Raw genomic sequence first — 22,513 nt, 5'->3', positions numbered from 1 at the left:
TCAATACTTTTTGGGAGAGAGAGAGAGAGAGAGAGAGAGAATAATTAAGACAACTGTCACCATCTTGTGGGTCTAAATCACATGACTCGTCATATTGTGTGCAGTGAGTTTTTTCTTTTTTTTCCCCCCTTTCCTTTTCTTTTCTTTCTTTTTTTTTTCCCAGATTCGGGGTTTAAAACTCTACTTTCCGGGGGGAAAATCGTACCTGCCCGTGCCCAAGATCGACTACCTCAGGAACTGGTAGATGAAAGGCTTAGAAAAAGTTTTTCTATACGGCGACTAGAATCGAAACCATAAGCGGTTTTTCTTTATGCAGCCTAACGGTATGGATGCAAACTTCATTTCTACAGCGCTGCACATGCACATATTATCTGTAAAATTTGCTTTGAGAGGAAAAATTGCCAGGATCAACTAAGAAATTAAAAAGTCGAATTATATCACAGGAAAATTTCTCCCAAATTATTTCATGATTTCTTCTAAATGTATGTTGGCTATCAAACCAACATCGTCTCCTTGTTTTTCTGAATTCTGTTAAAATGTTCTTATTTTATAAAATAATTAAAGTAAAAAAGAAAAAAAAATTAGTCCACTCACCGTACTATTGTACTGTACATTCCCAAACTTTCGGGAGTGTGAGGCACATAAAAAAAAAAAAAGAAAAAAAAGATGCATAATGCCCTTTTTCCGTCATTGTCCATAGAAGGTACTAAAAAGTTAGAGTGGAGCTCAGTATACGTGTTTATTTTAGGTATTAAGACAAGTGGAATTTAGTAAATGATTAAAAATAATTGCAGTCAGCGCATCTTGTATTTAGTAAATGCTCATTAAAAAGCGATTTACATTTGATGTTTGCCATTTGCTCTTTGGAAGAGCAGCGCTGTTGACTTTGTCGCAGTTGTAGAACAAGTAAATAATTTCAGACTATCTTTAAGGACGAAGTTTTGTGTCGACAACGAATTACATTCGATATAATGAATGCAGTGAAGAGTAATTGCGCGAGAATGTGTCATAAATAAGAATCTCATCTATATTGAATTAAAACGTACTAAATTAAACGGTGTTTAAATGTCTTCTAGACTGCTATCGTACAGTGTTATGTATACTTAAATGAAGAGCTGGTGAGACGCCGATGACTTATAGCCCGAATGGCAATGAGGAAATAAAGTCTTTCTTAAAAAAAGGAATCATAATAAATACATTATTTTTTATACCAAATATTCCTATTGAGCTCATCAGCTGATTCATGAAATATATATAAACTAACCAAATTTAGTCATATGACCAACACAAAATGATCTGAAACTTGATTTACGATAGTCGGTACATAGTTCTATCTGTTATCATCGAAACCGACAACCATTATTGTATGTGCTTCAAAGGAATGTAGAGGATATTTAAGTCTAGCATACAGTTTTTTTACTGCTGCCATCTTACGCATTCTCTGTTATGATCAACGAAAGGAAAAAGACTCAGATGATCTTTTTCCCTCAGCTCTTGCTTCCGACATCTATTTTACTTTGTTAATTCTTAAACAGAATTGGAGAAGAAAGGTTAAAAGGTTTCTTACTAATAGCATTATTTTTAATATGATACTGCAATTGATGCTATATCTATTCACTCCCTTAATCCTTTTCACTCTCCTATCTGTGGTCTTCACTCTCTGATCAAGTGTTTTATTTCTAACCCATCTGTCAGATCCATAAGTCCAAAGTGGTTTGAACACCGTTTCTGTCTCGTACTGCTATTTAAGTAATTAATCTACTTAATCTAGTGCTGACGTTTATTTAATTTATATGATATTCATTAGAAATGTGTCCAAATAGATTTACATGTTTAACCTGGTCTATATGGGTTGTGCAATCCAGAAAATGTTTTCAGTTTTCCTACTTATTTCATAGATTTTTAGTCTTCTTATCGCTGATTTTTATATCAAATTTGTTAAGGGAATTTATTTGATTCGCTTAAAGGGCTCGTAAAGAATAATGATTTGTATAAAGTAAACATTAAGCTGAGCGTATATGATTAGATTGAAATTGGATGAAGTAATACAAATAAAGTAATATCAAATAAATAAATCCTCCACCGGCTTTTTTATTTCCTAAGGGAAATAACAATTTCCCTTAGGAAATAAATAGGCGGTAGAGGATTCACTTAATAGCATTCACCTAGGAACATTTTACAAAAGCACGAAAAACTAACAACCAAAGTACAGCTTTCGTGAGAATACAGTTTCTAGTAGAAGCAAACGTGGTCTACTAATGAATTACTAACTCGAAAATAAATAAATAAATAAAATAAAATAAAATTCCTGCCAAAAAAGCGTCCGTCAATAGATGAACCAAAAGGAACTAGCAGAATGAACCACATGTCCCCAAACAACATCACAGAAGTCAAAAATAAAATAAAATAAAAAAATAAAATAAATAATTCCAATAATGCACCGCAAAAAATTAGCAATCTGGAGTTAACAGCAAATTATGTATTAGCACCAGTATCCAAATTGGAACTGAAAGATACTTTCTCACGACTTAAACTAAATAGCAGTTTAGGAATAGACAGAACCAAACCTAGAGATCTTTTAACACATTTTGAAAAATTAAATCCCGTACTTCTGAAGCTTGTGAACATGACAGTCGATTCCAGTATTATCACCATTAACCAAAAACTCTGAGAATTATTACAATTCTACAAACATGGCAAAAAAAGTGACATGCAGAACAACGAACCTAGTAACCATCTTTAAAATTCTCAAAAAAGTAATATACACAAGACTGCAAAATTACAGAAATACACACAATATCTCTCAATAAGCAATACGGTTTTCAGAACTTTATATATACAGTATATATAACAACCATGCTACTGAAAGATATTACCGAAATATGCTGCTGACACAGTAAACAAAGCTCTCTCTCTCTCACCCCCCCCCCCCCCACACACACAGGATCGACAACAAAAGAATTCTTTCCTAGCATCAGAAGCAGATTCCGTCTGAAAAAGCACGCAATTTCTTCAGGTTTAACGACGCTACTAACGGGACACGGAAAATTAAGACACTACTTACACAGATTCCATATCCTGGAATCACCATCATGCATTTGTAATTCACACCTTCAAGAGACTGTTGACCATATACTTTACGACTATCAGCTACTGGCCACTATCCGGATGCCCCTAATGCAACACGTCATTACTTCTGGAGACAAGTGGCCAGTGTCAAAACAGAGACTTATCGAAAAGTATTACTCAGAACTAATTAAATTTGCCAATAAGATCAGCTATCAGTCGTCGTAAAGTAACATAAATTACTGATATTGTATGAATTATATAGTATAAATATGTGTATATATAAAAATATAAATATAATGGAAGGACGGATGTGCATATAGATGTAAAAATATAAATGTAAATGTAAATATTGATACAAAACTGGAAATGTAAATATTGATCAGTACTTGGAAGCTACATGTAATATATGCATTGTATGCAAGTAGGAATAAATTACCTCCTGGTAGGGTTACTATTAGGAGGAATACGCAAAAGCACACACTCACGCACACAAGCGGATGGGTGAATTTTATTCTATCTTTATGGACTGAATAATGCTTGTCAGACTGTTATCTATTGTTCAGCTATCCTTAAAGACAGTATTTCTCTCATAATAGGATTAACTGCTATAGCAGTTATCGCCCCCTCCCCCACTGCTGCCTGAGTGGTACAAAGGTCACAAACAACAACCTTCTGAAGTCTAATTCAATGGAAGCGTTACTTCTAGAAACAAGCAGCAAAACTCTAAGTACATTCTCTTAAACTATGTACCTTAGAAAACTTAGTAGTTCAATGGAAAAGTTATAATACCACAACTGAGTAATAACATTAAGATGGTGGCACAGGACGAATTAGAATTTGAAAAAGCCCTAGATTTGCTGGGCGAAGTAAGCGGTAATTTAACAAATGATTTGTGAAAGTAAGCAGCAATTTAAGGAATTATTTAAAAAAGGACTAAATGCAGTGAGCGAACTAACGAAGGTATTCAATAAAATGAAAAATGAAACCAAAGTATCAAAAGAACTAGTCTACTACCAACAAGCAGGAACAGGCTGACTCAACTCAGCCTATTCAAGCTATACTCACAAGAAATTAAAAATAATGCTAAAAACAACGACGAATCCGAAAACAATCCTTGCTATAAATTAATAGTGAAACCGATAGCTCAACTAAACAGCGAAGAAACCAAAAATATCACCAAAGAAAAAATGGACCCAAGAAAAATCAAAATCGGAAGAATTACAAAAATGAAAAGCATTAATAACGGAGGAATGTTAATTGAATTCAAAGAAAATAATGACAGACTTACTACATAACTAAATCTCTGAGGAATGCAAACACACGTTAGTAGCAAATCTCAGTAAAAAACATCTTCCAAAGGTAGGGTTACTATTAGGAACTGTATAAAATAAATTATATATGATATTCCCAGTGAAATTGATATGAACAAATGCAATCGACTCAATACACATGCAGAACGAAGGACTCTTCAGTGGCGAAAAAAAAATGAAGAAGAGAAACTTACTTATTGAAGTCGATCCAACAGTGAGGACCAAATTGCTGAAAATCGATGTTAAAATGCTGTAGCGAATTTGCCATTGTGCAGACTACGGAAGCGTTTTGAGATGTTTTAAGTGTAATAAGTTCCACCATCATACACGAGACTTCAGGGAGGAAAAACCACCTGTTCGTTCTGCTCTAAGGAACACAAGTTTAGCGAGTGCCAACGAAATGAGTCCGAGATGAACTGTATAAATTGTAAATCATAACAAGCATGCCAAAACCAAAAAAACGACTGCAAACACATGCCACTTAGCAAAGACTGCCCAATATACAACCATAAATAGCTCAAAATTCAAAATATAGATTATGGAAAACAGTAATAAAGTTAGCAGAAACAGCACTACTTCCCTGGCATGCCTTCAAATAAATCTTCAACGCTCTATCAAGGTTGTAAATAACTTAACAGAACTCATAAATAGAAAAAAATATATATAGGACTAGCATTAACACAAGACCCTTACAATATCAACAAAAAAATATGTGCTTTTCCAACTAATTATAAAATATTTTCCGAAAGGATCAGAAAGAAAGAAAGCTGCAATACTCGTGGTCAACTCTGAAGTCGAGGCAATGTCAGTTTCTCAGTAGGACTCGGTACTTATTGAAATTACGTATCGCAGAATCCAAACTTTTGCTATGGGTATGTATCTATCACACTGACATAAAATACAACTTTGAAAAAAAAAAAAAAAGGGCAACATCGTGGATTTTACCATCAATCACGGCCTAATTCTTAGAATAGATAGTAACGCCCATTCGGTTTTATAGTTTATCGAGAGCACAAATAACAGAAGTAAAAATCTGGAAGAGTTCTTAGCATCAAATTCCCTACACACACCAAACGACGACTGTAACACCCCTTTGAAAATACCAGAGGAAGCAGCTGTATTGATCTAACTATAGCAAACGACACTATTTTACCCTATAGTGTCGTTGAATGGAGATCCGAGGAAGAGGACAGCTGTTCTGATCATCGCATATTAAGTTTCATCATCAGTAACAAAAATTTAAACGGAATACACAAGACAAACCATCGCATTAATACGACGTACTTCACCAACTAAACCAATCTAGACATATTTGAAAAACATTAAAAATGAATTTGCATTCCTAATAAAAAAAAAAATATAAATAAAAATAAATTATTTATTTATTTAACGTTGGGTAAGAAGAATACATGCATATGCCAACCCTCTACACACAAAAGAAGGAAATACAAGATAATAAAATACATAAGAGATGTATAAAAGGATACAATAGTGTGAGGTGACACTATAGTCATATGTACATATAAAAACATACAAGTAAGCATAAAATTAAAACTGAATGTCAAGTTCGACAGCCAATCAACATCATCTGTAGAAACTGTTATAAAGTCATAAAGTCAGTTACAGGTCTCATATAGGCTCTTGGAGGACAGTCAAACGTGATATTATTATTATTATTATTATTATTATTATTATTATTATGTGACACCTCCAGGGAGTTCAAAGACACATCGAGGGAAAGTGTGCCAACAGCATCGAACGATTGAAATCCCTCCAACTACTAACCGCGCTCAAACTTGCTTAACTTTTTGCGTGAGCCATTAGTAGCAGAAGCTCTACCCATCGAGCAGCCTTGTTGTATATTTTGGTTATCCTCGCCACAGTTACAAGATGAGTTTGGTTTTATCCCTCCAAGTAAACAAGGAAGTTCCGCACCTACCATGGTTGGTGCGAACCCTATTTAGAGAGGTCCATGTTTTTCGAGGTAAGTCGAACAAGAACCTAGCCATCAGGGCATCAGCACAAGCCGATGTACACGTCCTTGCTTCTGCGCTTTCATCAGGTCTGAAAAAATCTAGCGACGAAACACTCAGAACAATCAAGAAGCTAAATATCGATGGAAGAAAATTAGTGCCTTGGTGGAACGACGAAGTAACAGTCCTAAAAAAAACGTGTTAACACACTCAGACGATTATATCACAGAACATACAATAAGCGAGATTTAAGACAGAGTAGAAGCTACTATAAAGCCAAATACAGCTATCGGTCCAAAATTGCAAACGCGAAAACAGAAACATGGAAAAAATTCTGTACTGTTTCAACCGTATCGAATCCTTGGAACTGTCAGTGCAAATTAGCAGCAAGCAAAAATAAGGCAACACCTATATTATCAACTATCAAGAAAACAGACGGCCCCTAAACTAAAAACTTAGCAGAAATTGCAGCTATTATGATCAAGAAGTTTATTTCTGATGACGACGAATCAACAGATGAAGAGATCCACAAAAAACTTATAGACATATAATGGAAACAGACATAAACACTGCTAACGACGACTTATTTACACCTAATGAAATCGAGTCAATATTAAGATGAATGGATCCAAGAAAAACTCCTGAGAGGATGGAATAACCAGTGATATACTCCGAAGAGCGTTTGTCGAATTCCCCGAATTCATAACAACAGTTTACAACGAATGCCTAAAAAGAGGGCGATTTCCTTTATTATGGAAACGCTCTAAAATTATACCCATAATAAAACGAGGAAAATAAATTTCCGAAGAAATGAGCAAATACAAGCCAATCAATCTCATAAATGTTGCTGGTAAGGTGCTAGAAAAACTTCTGATAAACCAAATAATGCACTATGTCCACTCAAGAGACCTATTAAACAGCAATCAATATGCATTTAGACCTCAATCAAGCACAGTAGACGCAATTATGGAGGTTAAAGAGTTCACAGAAGATAGTCTACAGCAAAAAAAAAAAAAAAAAAGAAAGACATACTACTGATCTCATTCGATGTACAAGGAGTTTTCAATGTTGCGTGGTGGCCAACCATAATCAATCAATTAAGAGATTTAAAATGTCCAAAAAAACCCACTTTACCTTACAAAAAATTATTTTATAGACAGAAAAGCAACCACTGCATTAAAAACCACAGCTGTAACGAAAGAAGTCAAACAAAGAAAGGTTCCTGCTATGGACCAAGTCTCTGGTCCATATCTCTCTCTCTCTCTGGTCTGATAATGCGATGATAATGATTCGGGGACGCAACGCTTACAGTAAGAAGACGGCCAACGAAGAACTCTTTAAAATGCAGAATGGGCACGCGAGAAGAAAGTTACTTTCAATAGTACCAAGTCTAAAGTGCTCTGCACCTCAAAGGTCTTCCTAAACGGGGAAGTTCTCGAGGTAGTCAGCAACCTAAAATACCTATGAGTAACAATACATGAAAATTTTACCTTCGACAAGCTCATTTCATATGTTGCCGAAAAAAGCTTACAACTAGTAAACCTTCTAGCTAAATCGACGAGGATTAAGTGGGGATTAGGCCAACGAGAGCTGAAAAACAATCTATACCGATGCTATACTACCACTGATATCTTATGCTGCACCTGCCTGAAAAAATGCACTAAAATCAAAGATAAACCGACAAAAAATAAACAGAGTTCAACGCCTTATAGCCATACGCATAATTAAAGGATACAGGACAATATCTTTCGAGGCAACTTACGTTATTGATGGTCTAACACAGATCTCTTATATATGAAGTCACTTCGGGAAGATATAATGAAAGTTTACAACATTGATCCAAATTGCTACGAACGTCCGCTTCATTATAGTAGGTGGCCTCACCCAACAAACAGAACATTTATTAAGGAGAAGGAAGCTCTAAAAGTGACGATTTCCATATATACACTGACGGAAGCAAAACCGAAGGGAACGTCGGTTGTTCTTTCATTCATATAACAGACAGTCCATTATACAAGAACGCTGCTCTAGACTGCATCCCCTCTGTTCCAATAACCAAGACGAACAACTTACTATAGTTCATTCACTTACATATCTCCGAGAATTAAAACTCAATACCTCTCATCAAAAGACAGCAATAATTTACTGTGACAGTAGAAGGAATATACCTGTATTTTTCTTCTACCAGTCAGTACAATAAATTTCAGTACAATATCAGTACTGAAAAATTTTATCTAACTGTAATTAAAAATATAAAATATTAATTTTATATACTTTAATATTTTAATAAAATACTTTCTATACGTAGGCTACTAAAACCACACATTAAGACTTGTGCTGGATTATATTTAATACGCAAACAATATCTACAGTTATACTCGGGAAATATATCTCAGTAAAAGTAGATACTGTTGTCATTTGAAATGGACAGTGCCAAGGTCGAACACTTCGAATAAAAATAATAATAGTCAATTGTGTCCTATATTAAAAAAATAGCTTTGTTTGAATTACATGATGGTATACTTCCATGGCATTTTTTCTGTCAGTAGTAAAATATCATCAGTAGAAGGATGTCATCATGAATAGAAAATAATGCTAATTATTTTCTATTTATTTAATACCACCCACCCATTTTTCTCCATTTCAGAAATTTAAACTGCTTTGAGTACGGTATATGTATTGACCTTATAGTAAACCTTTATTAACATTCAGCAATATAAATTTAAATTTATCAGAACAAAAACATGAAAAAAAAACGTTAATGGTAAAATATAATATACTGTATATTTATTACTTTATTCAAGATATATGCGATATAATAATGAAAAAATAAACAAAATAAACGGACGTAGCATCAATATTCACTCAATGTGAACATTAGCTATTTTAGAAGCTCTTAAAAATCGAGGAATTGAAAAAAACGTACCTTAATATACTTAGTCATATATACAAAATTTCAACTGTAGCTATACAATCAGGAACGAATGCGAAATTTCCTACAAAAAGGGGAGTTAGACAGGGAGATGCCATTTCACTTAAATTATTTACAGCAACCCTACAATCAATAGAGGAATTATTGTAAACGAGAAAGAAACTAAATCACGTGTAATTCGCCGATAACTTGTTCTTTTAGGAAATTTTTCAGAACTTCAAATGATCAATGAATTGAAAGTAAAAAGAAAGGATTAAATACAAAGACAAATAAACAAAAACATGTATAATAAATACATCGCCAAAAAGTTAGTACAAATGGAACACCAGGAAATCGATATAGTAACTATTTATGTTTACCTAGAACAAAAAGATCACAGTAAAGGAAGGCTGTGAAGAAGAAATTATACGTAGAATTAAACTTGGTTGGATAGCATTCGGAAAATATCATGAAGCACTTAAAGGAAACATATCAATCTGCCTTAAAAGAAAAATATTCTACAGTTGTATATGGAAGTGAAACGTTGACTTTGATTTAAAAAATGTCCAAGATGATCTTTCCATTTACCTTTTAGTAATTCTGATCTTGGGCATTTTTTTTAGTATTACCATTCTAGATAGAAAGCGCAATACTTGAGTCAGAGCGACGTTATAATAGCCGTTAAAAGATTCAAATGGCAATGGCTTCTTGCAATATGGGCAGGTCATATTGCAAGAAGCTTTGTATTAGGTAAATTTCAGGCTTAAGTAGCTCTTAGATTCGTTTTCCGTTCGTCCATACGCCTATCATTTTTATTCTCTAGCTTTTTGATTTGCCTAAATTTGAAACCTAGAAATAGTCAAATTGAAACTAAAATCGTTTTAAATAGATCTGGCAGATTTAAACAGAGCTCATAAATTACTAAATTTTATTCAGTTCCACTTAGCTAGTATGGAATTATTAATATTAGATCGAATATATTTGTCAGTAAAAAATGTGCCGATAGAAATCCAGTTCGAACAGCATCTATTCATTCCAAATTGATATCACAAGAAGGCAAATCAGGACCTAGAGGATCTCATCTTGGTCACCCTTTCAACCAGGATTAAATCTGTCTTGGGGGGGGGGGGGGGAAAGAACCCTGCAGTACGACATTGAAGTCATTTTAACCTGAGAGAGAGACTATTTTTAGAACTGGTATCAGCCACGAAATTATTATTATTATTATTATTATTATGTGACACCTCCAAAGTGTCCAAAGACTCATCGACTGAGGGTACGTATTCTAAAACTCTCTGTCTCCACACTCAATCCACCAACTACAATGAACAACAACTGCCATCATCTTATACACCAACGCCATCTACCGCCACCACCACCACCACTAGTATTTTCACAGACATTCGAACCTGCAGCCTTTTCCTGGAGAGCGGATACGCTAACCACTCAGCCAACCAGGTTCAGAGAGTATTTCTCTCTGAAATACTCTCTGATGTGTCTACGTTAATTTATCAAAGGTTGAGAGAGAGAGAGGGAGAGATCGCCATTTCAATAATATTTTCATCCTAACTCCTGTACGCTATCTTATATGCTCTACGGGCTTAGAGGGATCCTAGGGTTCTATGATAGGACGTTAAGTTTTCTTTTACAATTGAAACTGTTTTCACATTTACTTGAATGATTGCCTTGTGCGCTGTGACAAGGGTTTTGTGTTCGGGGGAAATTCAGAGAAATATCAGCAGAACTGTCCATATTTATTTTGGTCTTGTGTGATCTTGTAAGTGAATACCGTAAAAAAAAATGAGGATGAATAATAATCAACATCTAAGCCTTTATATACGAAAATTTAACTTTCGAAAATTTTTGATAACCAATTTACTACAAAACTACTTATTTGTTTTTTTAAAACCATCTTCACTTCTGGATTACTGACTCAAATAACTTCCTCAGGAAACCGTCCTTTTCTTGACCCACGCATATCCGCGTATGATTTGGCTTCATAAAATAAATTTTTGTTCAAAGACAGTGTTACTTATGCTTGCATTTAATTTTTTTTAAAAAATTGTTTTTTATTATCTTTGCTTTATGGAATCATTCCTACTGTTGCTAAATATCAACTTGACTATTTGTCAAATTGATAATAGTCAAATTGCTAAATATCAATTTGACTTATCAGTTATGGTGTATTTTTATATCCTGTGTGTGTGCGTGGTGTGTGTGTGTGTGTGTGTGTGTGTGTGTGTGTGTGTGTGTGTGTGTGTGTGTGTGTGTGTGTGTGTGTGTGTGTGTGTGTGTGTGTGTGTGTGTGTGTGTGTGTACACGCATATGAACTACAAACGAGTGGTCCTAATATGTATGACGTCAGTGGTTGGGCGAGTAATTTAGATAAAAAGGAATTTGCTGATGTGCTTCTTGACGACCTAAGGGTCATAATCATTGGGGGACAACACTATGGGGAAGATGGTTCTGCATTAAATGCTTTTATTTAATTCATTTATTTCACTTTTGATGTCTTTCAGTTTTTGTTTTAGATTATTTTTATTACTATTATTAAATACCGAATTTTAGTAAGTTAAATGCATCTTAAGCTCGTTAAAATAAAGACCGTCTCATTAAAATAATGATCAAATCTGAATAAAATCAGTCCAGCAAGAGCTAAGTTATGTAAGGACAGACTGATTAAAAAATAAATAAATAAATAAATAAAAAACCGAATCTAACAAAGTACTATGCATTTTTGAAAAACACCTAAAAATGACTCTAAGTTCTGTTGCTGTGATCAAATATGGAAATGTAATGATGTCATACACAAGAATGATATTGCGAAACTCAATATAACACATATAACAGCAATATATTGCAGTTATATGTGTGTTATATGGATAAGGGCCACTAGAAAACATTTCTATAGGAACTTTGTTATATTTTTATCTTTATTTGGGATATGAATACTTTTCCAACGAAAACTTATTAGTAATGATCACAATTGAAGCATTAACAAATTACAAACAAAATTTCGAAATAACAATCTTGTTTTTCTTGCTCCAGACTGGGACACGTGATTCGAATTTACTCTTTTCATTAATGTGGCCTCTAGCAACGATGACTACTAATGCGTGCTCTCCCAACTTTGTGCAATGCGTGCTTTGTTTCTCATATGAATATGTAGGTGGTGAAATCTTTCTCTCTCGCTCTCTTGGGAATTACTTGTCTATCATTGGATAGAAAGTTAAACAACTTGTTATAGGCAACGTTTGACACGAAATGTAATGTGATTGATCAAATGCATTTCTTCTTTCTTCCCTCTCCTTTTTTTTTTTTTTTTTTGTCATCTCGATAATCAATTTCAGTCTGTGTTGTAACTTTCCCACTGTGGCAGTTACACTATTGGTGTGTAAAGTGATGTAACTGCACTTGTACAGTCAATATATTGCATTTTATGTTATTTTATTTCGTTTTTATCTCTGAATTTTTTTTTATTAAAAATGACCTTTAATAATAATCGGTATTTTCAGTGCAGAGTCATATTATCGCAGGACATTTCTTTTTATCATAATTGTCAACAAAAATGTTCTTATAGTTCGACTAGTCACTAACTAGAGGAATTTTTTGTCTTTTTTTTAGCATAAGTTTAACTTCGCAACTCAGAACTATTCACACTATGGAAGCTATGATTACAGACGCAGAAACAACAGCTTTTTGGCATATTATTTTGCCACGTTCTTCTATTCTCTGTCTGCTAGAGACTACACTAATTATCAAGAGAAGACGGAAGTTAGGACTAACTTCCGTCTTATGTTAGTCCTAACTTCCGCTTATGTAACGTGATAATATTTTGAGTCTGTTTGAGGCTGATTTTGAGTCTGTTACCTAGCGACATGGTATCGGATTGGCATGATGGTCTCTTTTTCCTTTATAAAACAGGTTATTTATTTATTTATTTACTTTCATCTTTTGATCCTTTCTAGTATCAATAGAAATGACAGTAGTAAGTAGGGATATCGAATTTATCAGCATTTAAGTTAACCTATTTCGATGGCGTAATAAACAAAGGTACATCGCCCTCTGATGAGCGCTATTCGAACTAATAAACATTCTTAATATAGCATATCACTCGAGAAAAAGAACAGAAATGCTTTTAATTATTAAATAATTTTCAGAAGATAAAATCTTCCCATTTCCATTCACTTATAAAATTTTATTCTTACTGTTATTATTTATTTATTTATTATGTGTTTATTTATTTTATTATTATTATTATTTATTTATTTATTTATTTTTTTCAGATTTGGAGTCAAGGTAATCTATGCAGAGCGATGTTCATAATATCCAGTATATATATATATATATATATATATATATATATACAACCCTCTCCACCAAAATATGATTCGGGAAAAAAGAGTACATAGCATTTCAATTAGTAAAACGTTTAAAATTTTTCCTTTCCCTGGTATAATACACCCTTCCATATTCCTCGCGATACTTGAATTAAGATTAGCATTGATATTAAGCTATAGCTGATATAAGTTAACCAAAAAATTTTGCCGGAGGGAGCATGACACATTCACAAGCGGCGTAGGAATTAATATTGTTTCAAACATTAATTCCTACGCTGCTGTCCTTGAAGCCTTCATGCAGCGCATATCTTGATATGTAAGTACCGAATATGTCAACAATACAACGGATAGAAATAAAATTTTGGGACACAGGAAATGTTTGCGACAGGAAACATATCTGGCGGCGTACACTTTTGTTAGGCTCTGCATCTTTGGAAAGATTTTCTTAACAAACTGGATCACCTTTGTAAAGTACTTATTGATCTTGGTCTTAAATTACGATTTAAAGTAGTGTATCAGTAATTGAAGCAAGGCGGCACGAATTCGGTATTGCAAATTGGCTTCTTCGTCTTATGCCATAAAGAGGCATAAGACGATGAAGCCAATACATTCCTCTTCACGTGTTGGATGATTTCTCTTTTCCGACGAATCATTTTTCAACTTAATGGTTTCATATACCTATTCAGAAGAGTCATGTGCGTGTATGCGGAGTGTTGACTCACATTCCCCTAAACAACGTACGAAAATCCCCTGCATCATCATCATCATCATCATGACATCCCCAAAGACGCATCGCGAGAGAGAGAGAGAGAGAGAGAGAGAGAGTACTACACAGTTCATAACCAATAATCTTATCCGGATTACACGTAATCCGCAATTCAGATTAGCGTGGGACGTCTCCAGACAAGTTTTTCAATTTTTATCTTTTTATATTGTTTAATTTAATTAATTAATTTATTCATTCCTTTATTTATTGAGAAGACTATTAAAAAGGAAATTATCAGATTTTTCATTTCCATTGAAGGGAGGACAAATGAAAGACACGATGAGGTTGCTGCCTACACAATATTGCGGGCTGGCCACCTGACCTCCAGCTTTCTGATCTTCCAACTTTCTACGATGATTTTTCAAAGATATGATTTCTTCGAATAACCTGTGAGATTTGACTGAACTAAAGTGACACGCTGAATAGAACTTTCGTCTGCACCGATCCTAAAACATTTCGTAATGAGATGCAAGGAGGCATACAACGGTGAATGCCGGTTTTCGCATCTCGAAAATCAGTTGCAGAAACATTATTTCTGACAACAACTTGTTTGTCTTGTGACCTCGTAAATACTGCAGTAATCTTAGTTACGCTTTAAATAGAACACCCATGGAAATATGGATTAAGAGTAGGCAGCACGTCTCTACTTGCATTTGGCATCTTTCTTCAAATGAGCGTATAGAGAATATCCCCTCCATTACTTGCACCTTTGATCGAAACAGAGTTCAGCATTTTTCGTATAAAATAAATAAATAATTCCTCCGATACCTTTCATTTCCTAAAGAGAGTAGATGTCGCTCTTTAAGCCTAATTTTTCTATTTTTTATTTTATTTATTTTATCATTATTTATTCAATTTTGATAATCAGTAGATAGTCTCGGCCTTCACCATTGCTGCTGTTCAGTGCAATTTTACGGTGTGCTAGACGAAAAGTAGTGTTTCTGATCCTAACTAGACTTTATGGCATGTACTCCCGGGTGTTCTATGATCGATTTTGTTGAGTTGTAGGAATAAACAGTCCGGATTTGTTGATTTATGTGTTCGTATCTTTTTCGGGATAAAAATACTTACTTACTTTCCCCCAAAGATCAGACCAAACTAACTCTGGAACTGGCTTAAGAGAGCGAAAGAAAGAGAGAGAAGTTTCCTTAGTGAATTATAATCGAACCAATTTATCTTTATCTAAGCACCACCTATATTTTCTCTATTTCTGGCGATTTAATCATTGTGTGTGTGTGTGTGTGTGTGTGTGTGTGTGTGTGTGTGTGTGTGTGTGTGTGTGTGTGTGTGTGTGTGTGTGTGTGTGTGTGTGTGTGTGTGTGTGTGTGTGTGTGTGTGTGTGTGTGTGTGTGTGTGTGTGTCAACTACCTAAGAAAAGTAGTTGTGATACATAGGATATTAAAACCTTGGGAAGGTCGTTAACGCGGTAAAGGTTTGGCATTCAAAACTCTGCTTTGAACATCAACCATAACTTAGTACTTCAGACTTCTTATAGCTAAGGTTTTGGTGGCACAATGGGTGATGACAATCATCCATCATCGGTAATCTTTTCAAATCATTTATTACAGATTTTTTCCCCTTATATTTTATCGTAATAGGTAAAATAGGCTTGAATAATAACTATTTAAATTCGTATAAGTAATGTCAAACTTCATTATATCCGATTACAAGTACGAAATGAAAAAAGGATATCTAATTGCAATATTTATGAGGGGAATGATCTCAATTTTTACGAAGAAGGAAGGAAGGAAGGAACATCTGAATGGAAGCAACAAATATTCGAATAATGAGTGTGGGAAAAATAAAAAATAATACAAAGCTCCATTCTTCCGTGGTAGTAGTGTATACTGAAAACAAATCCCTCTGCGTTCGTTCGTGTGTATGCGTGCGCGTGTGTGTGTGTGTGTGTGTGTGTGCGCGCACACGCACACACACACACGCACGCACACACACACACAAACGCACGCACGCGAAGTTTAAAAAAATAAAGAAACGTAAGAGAATAAATGGATATTTTATGCAATCCTAGTATGGCATACGAATGGTGAGGCAAGCACATGGCACAAGCACAGGAGTAGATGACACAGAATAAATAAGAACTGATCATGGATATATTAAAAACAAACAAAAAAATGTAGTATCTGCCTGTAATAGAAATAGAAACAGAGAGAAGATTATATATATATGTGTGTGTGTGTGTGTGTGTGTGTGTGTGTGTGTGTGTGTGTGTGTGTGTAGAAAGTTTTTACCTTGGGTATATACTTAGTTAAAGATACCAAGCAATTTTATAAGCTAGGTTTTCATTTATTTATTTATTTATTATTTTATTAATATTTCTTTTAAACTTCGTGTGTGCGTGTGTGTGTGTGTGTGCGCGCACACACACGCATACAGAGGAACGATCTGCCAACGATCTTCATAGATGTAGAAAGTTGAAAGATCTTTCTGATCTTCCAACTTTCTACATCTATCTCTCATCCTGAGATTTTTATTTAATAAGGTCAAAGCACCTTATGGCCACTTGTTTAGGTAAAATATTTATAAGCTCTGTATTACTTCACCCTTGGCATTTTTTAGGTCTGGCTCCCTCTGACGAGACTTCAATAAAGGTCGAAACCGGGATGGGTAGTGACCATTACCTTAATGCATAGCATCATAATGCAAAGCACATTTCCGCAAGGAAATGTGCTTTGCATTAGGGGGAAATTCTAAGGAAAGTGATCAGAACTCGCTCCACCTTTACCACGAGTTGCCTAGTGTTGCACTACGTGCAGCCGCAAAGTTGACTTACTTGTCTGTTCGCTTACTTGGGAAAAAGGATTAAAAGAAAAAAAACCTAGCTTATAAAATTGCTTGGTATCTTTAACATATATATATATATATATATATATATGAAACAGTGAACAATAGATAAATGGAATGCTAAAAGCTTAATGCGAATATGAGTAGAAATTACTACAACAGATATCAATAATAAAAACTAAAAATGCGCAAATAAGAAGCTTATAAGTGACACTTTATTTGAAATAAGACTGACATTCTTTATTAGAAGGCTAAACGAATTATCGAAATAATAAGAATAAAGATTAGGAAACTGCGATTCGAAGGAACAGAAAAAAAACTTGAACAACAAAAAATATGCTATTTTCTTTATAACTATTCGCTAACAATTCTTGACGTGCTCTAGAAAGACACGAAGAAATCTTGTGCAGTCGTTCTTGACCTTGACATTTATGAGGCATTTGACCGGATCTGTCATTCAGACGTGTTCTTCAAACTACATCCCTTACTCGTTCATCCACTATATATAATTGGGTGGCCAGTTTCTTCACTCACTGTGTCATGGAAGAGACCACCTTTTTTTTCAGACATCCTTACTAATGCACAAATACCTTAAGACTTGTACGTATTGTTTTTCTCCTTGATACCAGTCGCCTTCTCTCACCGATCTCAAATGCTCTCCATAGTTTTGCCATGCTTCATTCCTCCAAATCGTTTAACTGACTAACTTTGCAGTGCCTAAGTCATCTATAACCAATGCATGGCTGCATTGATTTATTGTCTCTATGCAACCCTTCGGTGGTATGACAGAACAATCTAGTTATCTTCACCCCACCCCCTTATTTTGATAAGACCCTGTTACTCAACGATCAGATTTCTCTTTTCGGGCTCACATGTACTGCCTCTCATTCTTAGTATAAATTCATAAAATATCTGTACCTTACTTAGCATAAAAATCTTCATCATCTTCCACTACTAATTTAGCTGCTAATTTAGTGGGGAAAAAAATTCAAAACACTGCCTAATCTTAGAGTGCTGTTCCCGCATTTGGATTGAATACTAAATGCCTCCTAAAAATCTTTGATGCTGCCTTGACTAAAGACTTTCTCTCTCTCTCTCTCTCTCTTCACACACACACACGGTCACATACTCATTATAATCTTTGTCGTATATATAGTTTCTTTCTGTATCATGACTTTTTTTTTACATTCCATGGGCATTCTCCAACCAAACTGGTATCCATTATATATCCATGAAAAAAAAAAAAAATTACGAGTGGAAGCAATTCAATACTCATGTTCATAAAAATCGACTTCAAACCAACAGGTTTTTTTACTAGTTGGCTTCTTTTCCTCTTTTCTTATTCCTCTTCTATCCCTGTTTCTTTTATTATCCAGTGTTCCCCAAGAAACAATGGCTTTTGTGTCCATAGAGCTAGACCATTAGTTCAATTTAGTCGTCGACTAGAACTTCAATCCGAATGTTTCAGATAACTGTCTGTTCTGCTACCGAGCAGGAACAGTCCGGCATATCTACTTAAAATGCCTCGTCAACACCCAATTAACCCGTTCGGGAAAAGGACGCCTTAAGCTGCGGGTGTCTCCATACAGAAAAGGAATTTCACAATCTTGTCCATGCAGAGTCAAAAAAACCATTCAATATGCAACTACTTCATCACTGCAGAGCTATACAGTTTCTATCTTCGACACACAAGACCAGACAGCACAACAGTCTCACAGAGAGAGGCGGCTGACGATATCCTTGCAGCCTTCAAACAAGAGGTGAGAAGTCGGATCCTACATCAGATGCAGAAAAACACCGTAAACCTTTTCCAAAGTCTGGAATTCACTTTCCAACGCAGAAGCGACATCATTTCATCCCCCCGACCCCCCCCCCCAAAAAAAAAAGAAAGAAAGAAAGAAAGGGAGAAGAAAGAGATTTTCGTGCTTAGCAGTGTGAATAATGATCATCTATTACTTTCATATAAATATGCAATACTGTCTTATAGCAACTGTTATTTTCGTGTAAGGTATAGTATCATGTCAAAATAACTGTTATTGGTATGAAAAGTGTAATATCGTCTTATAAGAACTGTTATTCTTGTGTGATTCAACATCATCATGCTTGTCAAGGATTTAGGCCAGGCCTAGAGTGGCCTTCCGGCCTTTGAAGTCATCGTTGAATCTCTTAAGAGGACGCCTGGTTTTCTTTTCCCTATGTGATTTCCTATTATTTTTCTTATGTGATTTATCTCAACAATTAATGAGCATGTAAACCCCCCCCCCCCTGCCTGACTACAGAGAACCCAAACCGGCTAATCCTGTACATGAGATTGTTATTTTTAAATACAAAAATATATCGGAGGAGGGATAGCTTAAATTTCACAGAAAAAAAATCATTTCCCTTTGGTTGACGAGTAGTTTATGTATCCTCCTCTCCCATTCCATAAACTGTGGGTTTCAAATCTCACTGTTAGTATGAATGTTTGTGAATGACTTTAGAGATAACTTCATTGCTCAGCTTGAAACCAACCGCCACCCTTCTTACTGAAGAAATCTAGCAATTTGAATAGTTTCACCTTTGGATTCTAGAGGAGAGTTTGAACCCTTAGCTCACCCCCCCACACACACACACACAGCACTAATACTAATGTGGGTGGAATTCACATAAATAATAAAATAGAATTCTACAATTAACTTATTTAAGCTGCTTGTAAAAGGCTATAAAAATTCCTTTTGCCATAGAGGGGATATAAGCACGTTTCTTTCCAGATTTTGCTTTGCGAAACCACTCGACCATGAAAGTCGAGATGAATAATAATTAGTTAAATTACACGGATCTAGATCCATTCGAGGCTCCCAAAAATTCGCATGTCGCAATTTTATCAATCCAGTAACTTATCTACTTGTCTTAGCTCGGAAATATGACAACCCCGCAGATAATCACATGCATTTTCCATTTTTCCACAGCTATCGTAAAATCTACCCAATAGATCATGTTTCGAATCTATTTGTATTTTCAAAGTAACAACTAGCAGACCATATCGCAACTCTTACCACTCGACTGACACCTATAGTTGGAACTTGAATTTCAAATTTCGAAATTACGAATATTCTCATCAATATAAACAACAGCAAGAGCATCAACATCAACAATAACAACATGAAATTATATTCTAAACGATTCTTAAGAATTGACAAAATCTTTAACAATTGCTAGTTCCTAAATGTGGAATCCTCACGAGTTAACATGTGGAGGTTCCCAGTCTTTACCGAATTATTTAGAGAGGATTAAAAAAAAAAATGTTTCTTCCTTTTTCATTAAAAAAAGCTCCAAATCACACACACACACACACACACACACACACACACACACACACACACACACACACACACACACACACACACACACACACACACACATTAATATTCAAGATATTTCTTATCTCGTTACTATGCCAGTTAATTTAGTAGCTATGCATAAATTCTGTTTAAAAATGCGACTGCATAAAAATTGAAAAAGTGTTCGTTGCATACATCAGGTCTTGCAGTTGGTATAGACTTTGATTTCAAGATTCTTACAACAATGTATCTCATGAGATAAATTGTTATCTCTTACCAAATATACAGCAGTCGGAAATGAAATAAATATTCTGTTATCTTTCCTATGCTACATACCTGGAGGAAGGGAGGAAGTTGAATATTTATATTTAGAACATAACAAACCAAATTTGTTATGTTCTAAATATAAATACTGAGACTTCACCAACAGTGTAAATATTGACCACTCTTATTGTTGTTTGGAAATAATTGGGTAATTTTCTACGCGCACGCACGCACACACACACACACACACACACACACACACACACACACACACACACACACACACACACACACACACACACACACACACACACACACACACACACACACACACACACCAATGAACGTTTAGTTGGCGTGTATAGAAAATGATTAATAAATTTAATCCTAATCAGCCAGAAATATTGTCATGATTAATATGCATGGTACAGAAATTAATGTGAAAATTAATATTACATACAATGCAATTAATGTTATATGCAACGATTTCTTAATCGAAATCCTATTATTATTATTATTATTATTGAAACACAATGAACTGTTATAGTTCACAGAAATTGGATTTCTTATGACACTCTCAATTAAACCGGCAGGGGGCAGTAATGTAATGAATAAACGGACAGTTTTATTATCATCCAATCAGTTAAGACTGACTGGGAAAGGATTAAATGCTGAAAGATAAAATGTAGCTAAAAATCTTTGATAATGAAGTATGTACTTATATTTATCGCATAATTTAGCTTTCTTTCTTAACAATAATTAAATAAATAAATAAAATTTTAAAAAATAATAAAATAAAAAAAAACAATGGCTGAAAAGCAGTAAAAATGCTATTTTTGTTTCTTTAACTTGAGAAAGGCAAAACATTCAATATATAAAGCGATACTGTGCACCACAAGATTATCTCAATTTATACACAAATATTCTCAATTATTCTACAGTGGTGATTAAATTTAAAAGTGAGTGCATGCTTATATTTAAACCTTTAATCAAAAAAAAAAAAAAATCACTTATATATATATATCTACTAATCATACGTAAATTGTCTTCACTTCCCATTTTTTTTTTTAAATTATTATTAAATTATAACATTATTGTTTAAAATAACGACTATCAATAAATTTCCTTGGCGTCATTTTATATTGTTTAAACACATTAGAACTTTATCTAGAATAAATTCTTTTCCCATTCCTGTTCCATTTTATATACAGTATATGTATATATATTTTTCAGTGAGTGATTTATAACTACCACACACCACTAAATGAGCCATTACGATGTGTAATACGTCATGTGCTTTATCAATAGTAAGCTGAAACCGTTTTCAACATTTAGATCTAAAAAAAAAAAAAAAAATTAAATGAAAGAAAAATTTTCATTTAAAAACAACCATGAATAATAACTACAATAAAATGTTAACTAACCGCCTAATAAACAAAGACTGCAAAATTAAATAATAATAATAAAAATAAATCTTATAAACAGAAAAATAAACATCTGAAATTAGCCATTGTGATTTGAAATTCTTTACTAACAGCTACGCGAAAGCATTTGTATCTTATTAGCTCAGCGGTACCATCTATTTCTTATTCTTCACACACACAGACGCATAAAAGGAAGAAAAAAAAAGATCCATATATTTCTCTAGACATTTCCTTTCGCTATGAGCTTCCTACAAGACGACAACCCAGTTTCTCCGAATGATACGGCGTTAATACGCTTTCAGTGACGCGATTACTAGAAAGACAAACGAAATAA

The 22,513-nt window shown here is 34.3% G+C and overlaps 1 protein-coding gene across 1 annotated transcript in view; it reads right to left on the bottom strand.

Moving 5' to 3' along the window:
- Positions 1 to 20,850, bottom strand: part of LOC150108509 (uncharacterized) — a 68,321-nt gene extending 47,471 nt beyond the window's left edge. The window contains exon 1 of the mRNA XM_090415927.1: positions 20,828 to 20,850. The gene's annotated coding sequence lies outside the window, so the exon portion shown is untranslated. The remainder of the gene's footprint in view (positions 1 to 20,827) is intronic.
- Between the last annotated feature and the right edge of the window lie 1,663 nt (positions 20,851 to 22,513).

This window comes from Typopeltis vanoorti, chromosome 3 (assembly GCF_054136105.1).
Source record: "Typopeltis vanoorti isolate ZY-2024b chromosome 3, IOZ_Tvanoo_1.0, whole genome shotgun sequence".
NCBI classification, from domain to species: domain Eukaryota; kingdom Metazoa; phylum Arthropoda; class Arachnida; order Uropygi; family Thelyphonidae; genus Typopeltis; species Typopeltis vanoorti.
Note: the sequence above shows the minus strand (reverse complement) of the source record. Positions and strands in the feature narration are given on the sequence as shown.